Consider the following 11,064-nt stretch of genomic DNA (forward strand, 5'->3'; position numbering starts at 1 on the left):
CCATCCTGTACCACGTTTGTTGGCTCTGAGCAGCACTGTTCTGAGAAGTGGAGCACTGGTGCTTGGAGGCGTGTTTTCAAATTCATATTCAAATCTTTCCTCACCAGCAGTCTCATGACTTCTTGCTCACTTCAGTTTCTCCAGTTTTAGGCCTCTGCTGATTTGTTTGGCTCTCCTTCTGTTGGTAGAGCACTAAAAGTTCACAGGATATTAATTGTATTGATATCAAAATGCCATCATTAATTTTCCTTTATCTTTTTGTTGCTCATTGATCATATTTTTTATTTTTATTTTTTTTATTATTATTTATTTATTTTTACTGAGGAATATTTGCCCTGAGCTAACATCTGTGCCAGTCTTCCGCTATTTTATATGTGGGTCACCACCACAGCATGGCTGATGAGTGGTGCAGGTCTGCACCTGGGGATCCAAACCCACGAAGCCAGGCCACCGAAACAGAGTGCGCCAAACTTAACCACTATGCCACGGGACCAGCCCAGATCATATTTTTTAATTAGACCCTTGCTAACTGCTCCTTGTATTTGGTTCTCCAGCTGCAGCCTATTGTAGCTCCTCTGTCTTCTGGACTCACCTAATCAGGGCAGTGAAAATGGAGCTGGTGGAAGTCGTTCAGTTGGCTTCAGAAGGGTGTTTGGGTTTCCATAGGAGCTTTGTAATGAAGCCAAGAAATTTCATTTCCAATGGGATGCTCTGCTCCCTTCTGTTTCCTCCAGGATTAAGGCATCACAGGAAGGTAAACAGGTGGAGCAGGAAGGGAAGAAATGGGCAGATGGGCCAAGGTGGATGGTCCCAGGGGTCACATAACATGGTTTCTTACCAGCTCTCAACTTCTGCACAAACTCCATCTCCAAGCATATGGCTATGCTCTCCAGTTTCTGTGTTCTTCATCGTTTGAGAGCTACAAGACCACCTGACCCCTGCATGGGCTTCTTTTCACCAGAAAGCCTTGCAGCCCCCACCCCCAGAGAGAGGGCGAACAATGGTCTATCCAAGGTCATAAGTTCTGACTGGTCTGTAACTGACTTTTCCTATCTATTTAGGCTTTGGGGCACTTTGGGAATGTGTCTCTGACTATGCCTAAAGAGGCCACGGGCCTTCCCACTCTTTGCCCAACAGTTTTTCTTCATGAGCAGGGGTGGTTGGGGGCTTCAGGTGGCACCAGCTGCAACCATGAGGCTCCTGGTTGGCGCAGTGCTGGCAGAGCCTGTTAATTAGCACATGAACACCCCAGTGCTCCATTAGCCAGGCCAGGCATTCGGAACCTTCCCCTCCTGTGGGCCCCTTCTTCCTAATGAGAGCTGGAAGAAGGGCGCTCACAAAACACTGCCTCAGAATAATATTCTGCTTTGTCCCCACCAGTAACCAGGGCTGACAGGATCACTCTGTCCATTTCTCTTCTAATTAGCACAATTCCAGCATGGCCTGAGCCAGCAAATGGAGAAGAGCGATCAAAAGCGATCGGACAACCGTACCGAATCACAAACACAAAGAGGGCCATTCCCTGTAATTAGGTGAGACAATTCCTCAGTCTTTTCTCGGCTGGAGTTTGCCGCTAAGACTCTTGCTGTTTGGGTCCCAGCAACACAAGTTACATGTCTCCCTGGGACACTAATAAGCCCCAAATTGTCTTCCGCTTCACACAACTCTAACCAGAGGACAGATGCGGGGGAGGGGAGAGCACAGTGAGGGGACAGGGTCTCTAAACAAGCAGCTACTGCAATGTTTCCTCAACTCCAAGAAGCTAACACTCGGGCTGTGGGCAGAGAGGCAAGAGGCCGTTCGTTGACTTGAGAGAACTGTTCTGGGCGTATCCTGGTCCTGTCGCCTGAGCTGAGATCTGAGGCACTGAAGATTCCTGACCCTCAAGGGAAGCCCACTCTCTGCTATTTGCCTCGCCCTGTTCATTCACCACCTTCTGTCTATTGTCCTCTTCTGGTCTTCTCATCTCTTCTCCCACCTGTCCACGCTGGTGGCATCATGGGCAGCTTTAAGTGTGGCACCATCCCTGGAACTATACAGCTGTAGTTTTGATCTCAAGAATAGCTACATGCGGCCCACACGTGAATTCTGCTCTCAAAGAGCTTATGACCTGGAAGGGGCCCTCACTTCCAGCACCCGTCACCTCTGTGTATCTGGCTGTTCCCCAACCCCTGCCTGCTATCCTTGTTCTCTCTCCTGGAAGATCTTGCTTTTTAAAACAGAAACGTGGCCCATCAGCTGCCGGGGCAAGAAGCCACAACTGGCCACACTCCATGTGGCTCAGAGGTTGGCCACTTAATAAACAGAAACAGCTCCCCCAGGATCGCAGCCCACTGCAGGGATTACTTGGGGCGATACAGCCATGAACTTGGTCATAGCCTGGGACAAAGGAATGCAGGGGAGAGGGGCAGTTGGGATCTCAGACTGAAGCTCTGAGTGGAGTTAGACTCATACATGTTTTCATCTTTATCTTGCCCTTCACTTTCTGTTTTGATCTGTACTTGATGCTCCTGAAAGTGCCCTTCAATACCAGAAAAGACTCAATTATCTAGAATCCAAGGAACCAGAAAACTCAAGTAATCAAAGTTGCTTTGTTGTTTTTCCATCTTCCCTAAGACACACACAGTTTGAGACTTTTGGGAGATGTCAAAGAAGTGTTCCATATTTGTTCAGTCTCCTACAGTTTCTTTGATTACAAGCAGAACTTAGAACAGTACCTGGCACATAATATGTGCTTAATAAGAATTTGTTGAAAGAATTAACTGTGCCATGATACTCAGTGCTCATAGCCTTGTTGCTGCTCTAAGGCATAGTAAGAGCTTGGATTTTGAGACAGGTAGGGACGGGCTCATGCAAGTCACTTCTCTCTGAGCCTCAGTGTCCTTGGGACCTTTTCCAATTTAAAGAGGCAACCTCTCGTTGTGAATAAGGTCAAAGACCCTGATGTAGGCCTGGGTCCAAATCCTGTTTCTGCCTTCTACCAGCTATGTGACTTTGAGTAAATTGCTTAACCTCTCTGTGCCTTAGTTTACCCATTTATGGAGTGAGTCCAATAATAGCACCTAACTCCTAGGGTAGTTGTGGAGATTAAATTAGGACTTGAAAGTGTTTAGAATAGTGCATGGCATATCTTACCCATTATATAACCACTTGATGGACCTATCTTTCAAACTGGATTCACTGTAGAGTGGTATTTAATTTTTTATTATATTCACATTTGTTAAAAACTGGTAATCCTTACAGGGAAAATATGGTAACTTTTGGTTACCTTGAATAGTCAGTTAAGCAGAGAACATTTCTCTAACTCTTCAGGATAGCTGACAGTTTACTGAAGACTTCTCCTACCTCCATCCTTTTACCCTCTGAGGCAGCCTGTGCCGGCATGGACGCTCAGCAAATACTGCTGTTGATGCTACAGACAGTGGCAATGAAGACCATTTGTTGCTGATTAATAAGGGAGGGAAAGGTATTCTTTGTGACACTGGCAGGTTGCTGAGCTGATGTTGAGCTTGGTATAAGCCTCAAGTCACTGTGCCTCATGGTGGTCCTAGTATTTTCTGAGCATCTGTGCTATTCCAGTCATTGCACAGAAATGCTCTTCCCTGTTTTGCTCTGTCCTCCCCTTCTCCCCCCATCCATCCCTCCACCCTTCTTCCAGATGCTTCTTTTCCAGGGCTGAGCAGAGTCCACTCGGGCCTGGGCTCTCCCGGCAGCCTCCTCTTGGCTTTGCCCCCTCCGGGAGCCCATGGAGAGCAGGCTGGCCTGACTTTGCAGCCAGAGGCCTCAGGGTCAAGCAGGGCTGAAGGTCACATCCCAGGGTCATCCCAGATTCAACCAAGCCCCAGGAGCCAGGCCGGTCTGAGCCAGCAGCTCCACACAAAGGAGCAGCTGAGAAGAGTCAAGTTGGAAAAGTCAGTGACTTGAGGCTGAGTGGAAATGAGAAGCACTGGCTCCGGCCGCTGGCAAAGTGGGCTGGGCTGTGAGGGATGTGCAGGGCTTAGAAGCTGAAATGGTCTCTGAGGAATCGGGGAGCTCGTGAGAAAGCAAGCTCCTGAGAACGTCTTCTTTGGCCTCGCGCCCCCCTCCATCTGTCTGCTGCCGCGGCCTCCACCTTCTTACCACTGACCCTCATCACTTGCTTCCCTCACAGCCCCTCTTACCCAAAACCAAATGGCCCAAAGGTTCTTCAAACGTGTAACTATCAAGTAAATTATGGTACATTCACGTGGTGAACTATTATGCAGCCAGTTAGTATGTTGGCAAAGAGGTTACAATTTCATGAAAGAAATGGTTTGTCCCAAGGATAAGTGAAAATAGCAAGATGTAAAATTGTCAATGTGGCATGATCTCCAATATGTGGGGGGAAAAACTGGGAGGACATAGACCAAGGTGGTAACAGTGCTTGCTGCCAGTTTGGAGGATTATGGGTAATTTTTGCTTTTCTCCACAGAAGCATGGATTGCTTTTATAAGATAGGGAGAAAAGAGTCTCTGGAGCTAGGTATACAGGGTTTAAAATGCCCAGCCTATTAACATGCACATGCGTACATGCACACACACAGTTCATTGATGACATTTGCTTATGGTAATGAAAGTTGTTCTTGTATGTGAAAATGTCTATCAATCTGTAAACCTCTAAATATTTGCTGAGCACCTCCTAAGCATCCAGCCCTGCCCTAGACTGTCTACTCCATCACGTGTAACCTGGATGAAACGACTAGTTCCCTAACCACATCTGCTCCCACGGCCTGCCTCTCCCCACACTCCACAGGGCCTTTGCTCTGGAACAGAAAAATGTTCACTCAGTAGGTGGTCAGTCAGTGTTATTAAATAGCTCTTTTTCCTTGGTCTGTCCCTGCACTGAGAAAAATATCTCACCTAGTTTTGCTGTAGCTTCGTAAGGCTAAACTTCCCCAGCTCTAGCACATGCCAAACATTACTTTAGATGTTGTGTCTGTGAGTTTCCTTCACCGCTTTCTTCCTGCTCACCTTCCCCCTCCCAGCTGGGAGAGAAGGAAGAAAAGATGAGTTAGGGGTCAGGAGTAGGCCTGGGTCAGGGCAGAGGCTGAAATGGTCTTCATGTTCTCATCACAGATAGCCAGACAGAGGCGCTGCACCATCAGGGAAGAAAATGAAGAAAAGAAAACTTCCTTGCAAGTTGGAATCTGAGGGATGCCAGGAGTGTGTAAGGGATGGTTCTCACCTTTATTGGGAGACAAGTGTGTATATAAAGTTGGTTTCCCTGTGAGATGAGAAGCAGAGTTGTGGAATTGATAAAGAAGAGATGAAAGCATCAGGGCCAGATGACATACAAAAATCGTGGAGAAGAATGGTCTTTGTCCTAAGAAATGCCTCATCCAGCCCCAGGTCCCCGGAATATACAAGCCCAGGCATCTGACTAGGCCATGGAGGGGCCCCAGGAACCTCACTCCTCCTTTTCCTTCAGCAGAAATAGATGTCAGGATGAGGAAGAAAAATCTTGTGCCTGCCACACCCATTCCCTCCTCCACTTCACCAGCGTGTGCACTTGTCCGCCCTGTTTCCCAAAGAGGTGCTACTTTCTGTCCAGCTCAGGAGAGCAAAACAAAGGGAAAATGTCAGCCACGTGCAGCCTTGAATCCTGCTTAACTGTTATGTTAACTGGGGCTTTCAGCCAGGTGAGCTGGAGTGGCCAGATCTGATCAGCCCTCCAAAGGACAGAGGAACGCTCCAGAAGAGACAGCTGAAGCAGTTGTTACAACATGAGGACTGCAGGGCAGGCGACACTTCACAACATCACCAAAGATTGATGCAAATTGGTTTGGTTCTGACCCTGTCACACCAGGAAGGATAATGATTCCAGCAGCGTGACATGGGAGGGGGCACGTGGTGGGGGCTGTGAGGATTGGTGTCTCACTTCACATCTTCATTAATGATCTGAAAGACAGGGGTAAACAGCATGCTAATGAAACCTGCAGATGATTGGTGTTATAAACCCTGGAGAGGACAGGGAAATAGCACAGCGAGACCCAGAGAGCTTAGAAATATGGGCAGGAGATTGTCAAATGAGATTCGTCCTAGGAAAATGAAAGTCGACATGTCAGGAAGGAATGATGAAGGTGGCTCTGGGTGGGGGCCTGCAAACCTGGGATGCAGAGATGGGTGGAGGGTCAGGAGGTTGAGTGAGGGGATAAGGTTTGGGGTGTGTTGGGGAAGACAGAGGGGCTGGCCTTGAGGACCCAGGGGACAAATACCGTTGTGCACTCTGGCAGGACCCACTGCAGCAAGAAGACTGGAGCTGGGCTGTGGGGCCAACAGTGTGTGCGGCCTGGGGGCCAAGCAGGTTGCACTGGCCCATGGGCCTGTGTCAGCTCCTGGAGCCTTCTGCAAGTCTGGGCTGTTACTTCACAGCCACAAGCCATGCCTATTTGCACTCAGCATTGAGCCTAAAAATGCCATTTCGACCTGAATTACTAAAATGAAAAAAGCCAAAACACATTTTTAAAACTTTGCTCAAAATTATTGGAAATAAGATATTCAAGAGCAAGGGAAAGAAAATTTTTCCCCATCTTCAGTGGCTGTCCATTCGGTAAACATTGCTTGGAGGTATATCTTATTTCCATTAAGTACATCCAGCTCAATGATTTTTTCCTTGAGCAAATCACTTAACCTCACCAAGCCTTGGTTTCCTTGTCTAAAATGGGTATAACAGCAGTCATGCCTCATAGCTGTATTGTGAGGATTAAATAAGATAGAATCTATAAGGCCCATAGGACTTAGTAAGCACTCAGATGTCAGTGATTATTACTGTTTATAACCCTCTAGTTTTATTCCATAAGCTTTACTCTTAACTCCCCAAGTAACTTATAAACTTAGTGAAAGTCAGGTACTGTCTTAAAATTCTTTTTCAGTGCATGGATGCTGAAAAAAATCCTTGTTTGATGGATTGATGTGCTAGAATTCCCTTTTAATATGAATAATTTGTTCTTACCCAACTCAAATCTACTGTCAATGAAATCTCTTTCTTCAATATGAAACAAAACCAAAAAAAGAAACAAACAGGGCCGGCTCCGTGGCCGAGTGGTTAAGTTCACGCACTCCGCTGCGGTGGCCCAGGGTTCAGATCCTGGGCACAGACATGGCACCACTCGTCAGGCCACGTTGAGGCAGTGTCCCACATCCCACATCTAGAGGGACCTGCAACTAAGATATACAACTACGTATCAGGGAGGTTGGGGAAATAAAGCAGGAAAAAAAAAAAAAAAGATGGACAGCAGTTGTTAGCCCAGGTGCCAATCCTTAAAAAAAAAAAAAGAAACGAACAAAACCAAGTAAAATCCTGCTATCACAGAGGGGTTTTGGGGGGGATTTTTTTTGCTGAGGAAGATTTGCCCTAATCTAACATCCACTGTCAATCTTCCTCTTTTTGTATGTGAGCCACCACCACAACATGGCCACTGACAGATGAGGGGCAGGGGTCTGCACCTGGGAACCAAACCTGGGCCACTGAAGCAGAGAACACTGAACTTAACCACTAGGCCACCAGGGCTAGCCCACAGAGGGTTATTTTGAGACAAAACATTCCCCATGAGATTGTGCTAACAACACAAGCACTGTCTGATGAAATCATAAGCCAAAGGAAGCGAGCCCAGCCTGAGGATTAAGAGCCCAACTTTTGAGTCCAATCAGGTTTGAATTAGAGTGACTAACCATGCAGTTTTCTTGGACTCAGGAGTTTCCCAGGACAAGGGTCAGTCCTGCTCGTGTGACGGTTGGTCACTCTGGTTTGAATCCAGCCTGTGCTATTTAATAGCTTTGTGGCCTCGAATGGGATTCTTAGCCTTGTTGAACTTGGTTTTCTCTTCAGTTAAAGGGGGAAACTATCTACTTCTAGGTTGTTAGAAGGATTAAATGAGGTACCATTTGATAGTATTAGCAATGTGTTTGACACATAATAATGCTGAGTAAATGTAGACATAAACTATCGGATTCTATGCAAATAAAGTTCAAAAACAGGCACAAACTAGTTTATGATGACAGAAGTCAGATCAGTGGTTACTCTTGTCAGGGGACTGACTGAGAAGGAATTCGAGAGAGCCTTCTGCAGGGCTGGGAATGTTCCAGCAGGAAATATTGAACTTTATAGTCTTTTTGAAGCAAACACGATATTTGAGTTACCAAAAACATTTTTTCTTTACCCTCTTGGTTATATAAATAAAGGCAAAAGAAGGGAGGAGAAATTAAAACAAATTTATTTTCCATGGGGGGCATTAAAACAAAAACCCACGGAGACCTTTAAGTCGTTCTTGCCTCTTATACGCCCTCCACCCTACAAAACAATGGCTGCCATTTTCCTAGGCTCACCTGTCCTCCCAGCCTCCATTCAGGCAGACACACTTTTGATGTCATTGTCATAGGGCCTTGATTAGAGAGCCATGTTGTGCTTCTCCCTTGGCTCTCTCCCTGCCTCCTTCTTTTCTGACATGAGCTACTCTCCCTTCCACAGCCAGTGGGTGCACATAATTCCCCAAGAGGACTCTCAAAGCTGACACCCCACCCCCACCTCAGGGCCTCACTGCTGGGAAGGTGGAGTCACCAAGCCTTTGTGAACTTCAGGAACACACAGCCTTTGTTAACTTCCCCTCCAGGTATATGCCCAACAGAACTGAGTGCTGCTGTCCACCGAAAGACTTGTGCAGGAACGTTGAGAACGACTTCATTCAAGTGAGGCAAAAACTGGCAAAAACCCAAATGTCCATCCACAGGAGAATGAATAAATTGTCATATATTCATACAGCGGAATGCCAGTCAGCAATAAAGAGTGAACTACTATGCTGGTTCACACAGTAATAAAGAGGAATCTCACAAACAAGAATGAGGAGAGAATTAAGGCACTGTGTGATTCCACTTGTATGAAATTATAGAACAGGCAAAACTAATCTAAGGTGGCAGAGGTCAGAATAGTGGTTACCTTAGGGTATTGACTGGAAAGGAGGATAGGAGCCTTGTGGGGTGTAGGAAATATTTTCTAACTTGATCTGAGTATGGTTACACCAGAGTTTATTTTTATTTATTTATTTATTTATTTTTGGTGAGGCAGATTGGCCCTGAGCTAACATCTGTTGCCAATCTTCCTCTTTTTGCTTGAGGAAGATTGTTGCTGAGCTAACATCTGTGCCAATCTTCCTCTATTTTGTATGTGGGACGCTGTCTCAGCATGGCTTGATGAGCAGTGCATAGGTCTGCCCCCAGGATCTGAAACTACGAACCCTGGGCTGCCAAAGTGGAACGTGTGAACTTAACCACTATGCCACAGGGCCGGCCCCATACGTAGGACTTTATATGTGTGTGTGTGTGTGTGTGTGTTTGTGTGTGTGTACACATTCATCAAGCTGTGCGTTTAATAGTTGTGCACTTTACTGTGTGTACAATATGCCTCAGTTCAAACAAATTGATTTAAGGTCCTCTGAGCCTCTAAAGGGAAACTAGTGAAAGCTACCACAGACTCATGGAGGCAATCTGGGGCAATAACACAGGAGAATCCAGAGGATCTCAGACTCAGCGTGGCTTTGGAGTATGGAATCAAAAAGAAGGATAGGATTCCATGTTCCACTAGCAACAGAGCATAAGAGGCGGGGGGCCCTGTTCTCTGCCCTCACTCTGTGACCTTGATGTGGTAGAGGGCTGTCAGCCAAACTCCAAGGGGCCCAGACACCCCAGTGCTTGGGTTTTCTTGTCAGGGAGCATCATGCTCTATCCACCCCTCTCTGTGAATTCAGTCCCAAGACTGTCGGCTGCTCCAGGACCAGGATGTGGTCTGTGCTTCCCTGTTGCTCCAGAGCCTGACACTTCGTGCACAGTTGCCAAATGGATGCCTGAATCCCTGGCCTCCAGTCACCTAGGCATTATTAAATTCCTCCCAACTGGAGCTGACCACTGATCTCAAAGCCAAAGATGTGCTTTTTGACCCATGGGTCATTCAGGTGATCCTTCCTAAAAGAAATGGCATTCCAGGTTAGCTACTGGCATCTCTGACTTGCTTCCATCCAGTGCAGTCCCGATTCTGCTAGAAAAGACCTCCTATTCTCTCTATAACCAAGTTCCCCAGAACCATTCTAAGGTTCCAGCACCACCCACTCCTAACAAAGGCTGCGTCTACACTGTAGGTAACTCTGGAGTTATCAGTGGTGCTGACGGTAATCTCCCTAGGTTTGACCTTCCCTTAGATGGAGGCTGGGGCTGGCTGGGTTGTTTGGTTCCTTCAAGAGATTTCTGTGCTATCCAGATAGGTAGCCATTAGCCACAAGTAGCTATTACACTTAAATTAAAAGTAAATAAAATTGAAAATTCGGTTCGTTACACTAGCCACATTTCAAGTGCTCAGTAGCCACATATGGCTACTGACTGCCATATTGGACAGTACAGAACTACATCCATTCCCACCATCATAGAAAGTTCTATTGGACAGCAGTAGACTCTAGATGACCTTCAAACCCTCCTGGAACTTTTAGGGGAGGGGAGGAAGGAACTAAGTGGATAGAATTGGACCCCTACCCCCAGTTCAACCAGAACCACTCTGCCTGTGAATTCAGATTTCAAGTTAGATTTCCTTTGGAAAAAACGGTTCTATAGCTTTTTAATTGTACAATACTTTTTGAACAGGTAATAAATACAAACCATATTTTAAATGAGCAGATTGTGAAAAATACATCTCCTTTCCCTCCCCTGACCCTCAAACCACTAGTTGCTAGCTTGTGGGAGCTACGCTCTGTCCTATATCTTGCTTTTTTTTCCCACTTAATTTATCTTGGATCTTGTTCACATTGGTACATACAGATTTCACAGCTACACACCAGCCCACTGTATGGCTGTCCCATGATTTATTTAGCCAGTCCTCAGATGGACATTTAGGTTGTTTTCAGTCTTTTGCAACTATGTTGTGATGAACAGATATTCTGTATTTAAATCTTTGTACATGTACAATATATCTGTAGAATACACTACTAGTGAAGGAATTGCTGGTCAAAGACCTCGTGCATTTTTAATTTTACTATATAATATTTCATATATATAGTTTAATATATAT

This window comes from Equus przewalskii, chromosome 25, assembly GCF_037783145.1.
Source record: "Equus przewalskii isolate Varuska chromosome 25, EquPr2, whole genome shotgun sequence".
NCBI classification, from domain to species: domain Eukaryota; kingdom Metazoa; phylum Chordata; class Mammalia; order Perissodactyla; family Equidae; genus Equus; species Equus przewalskii.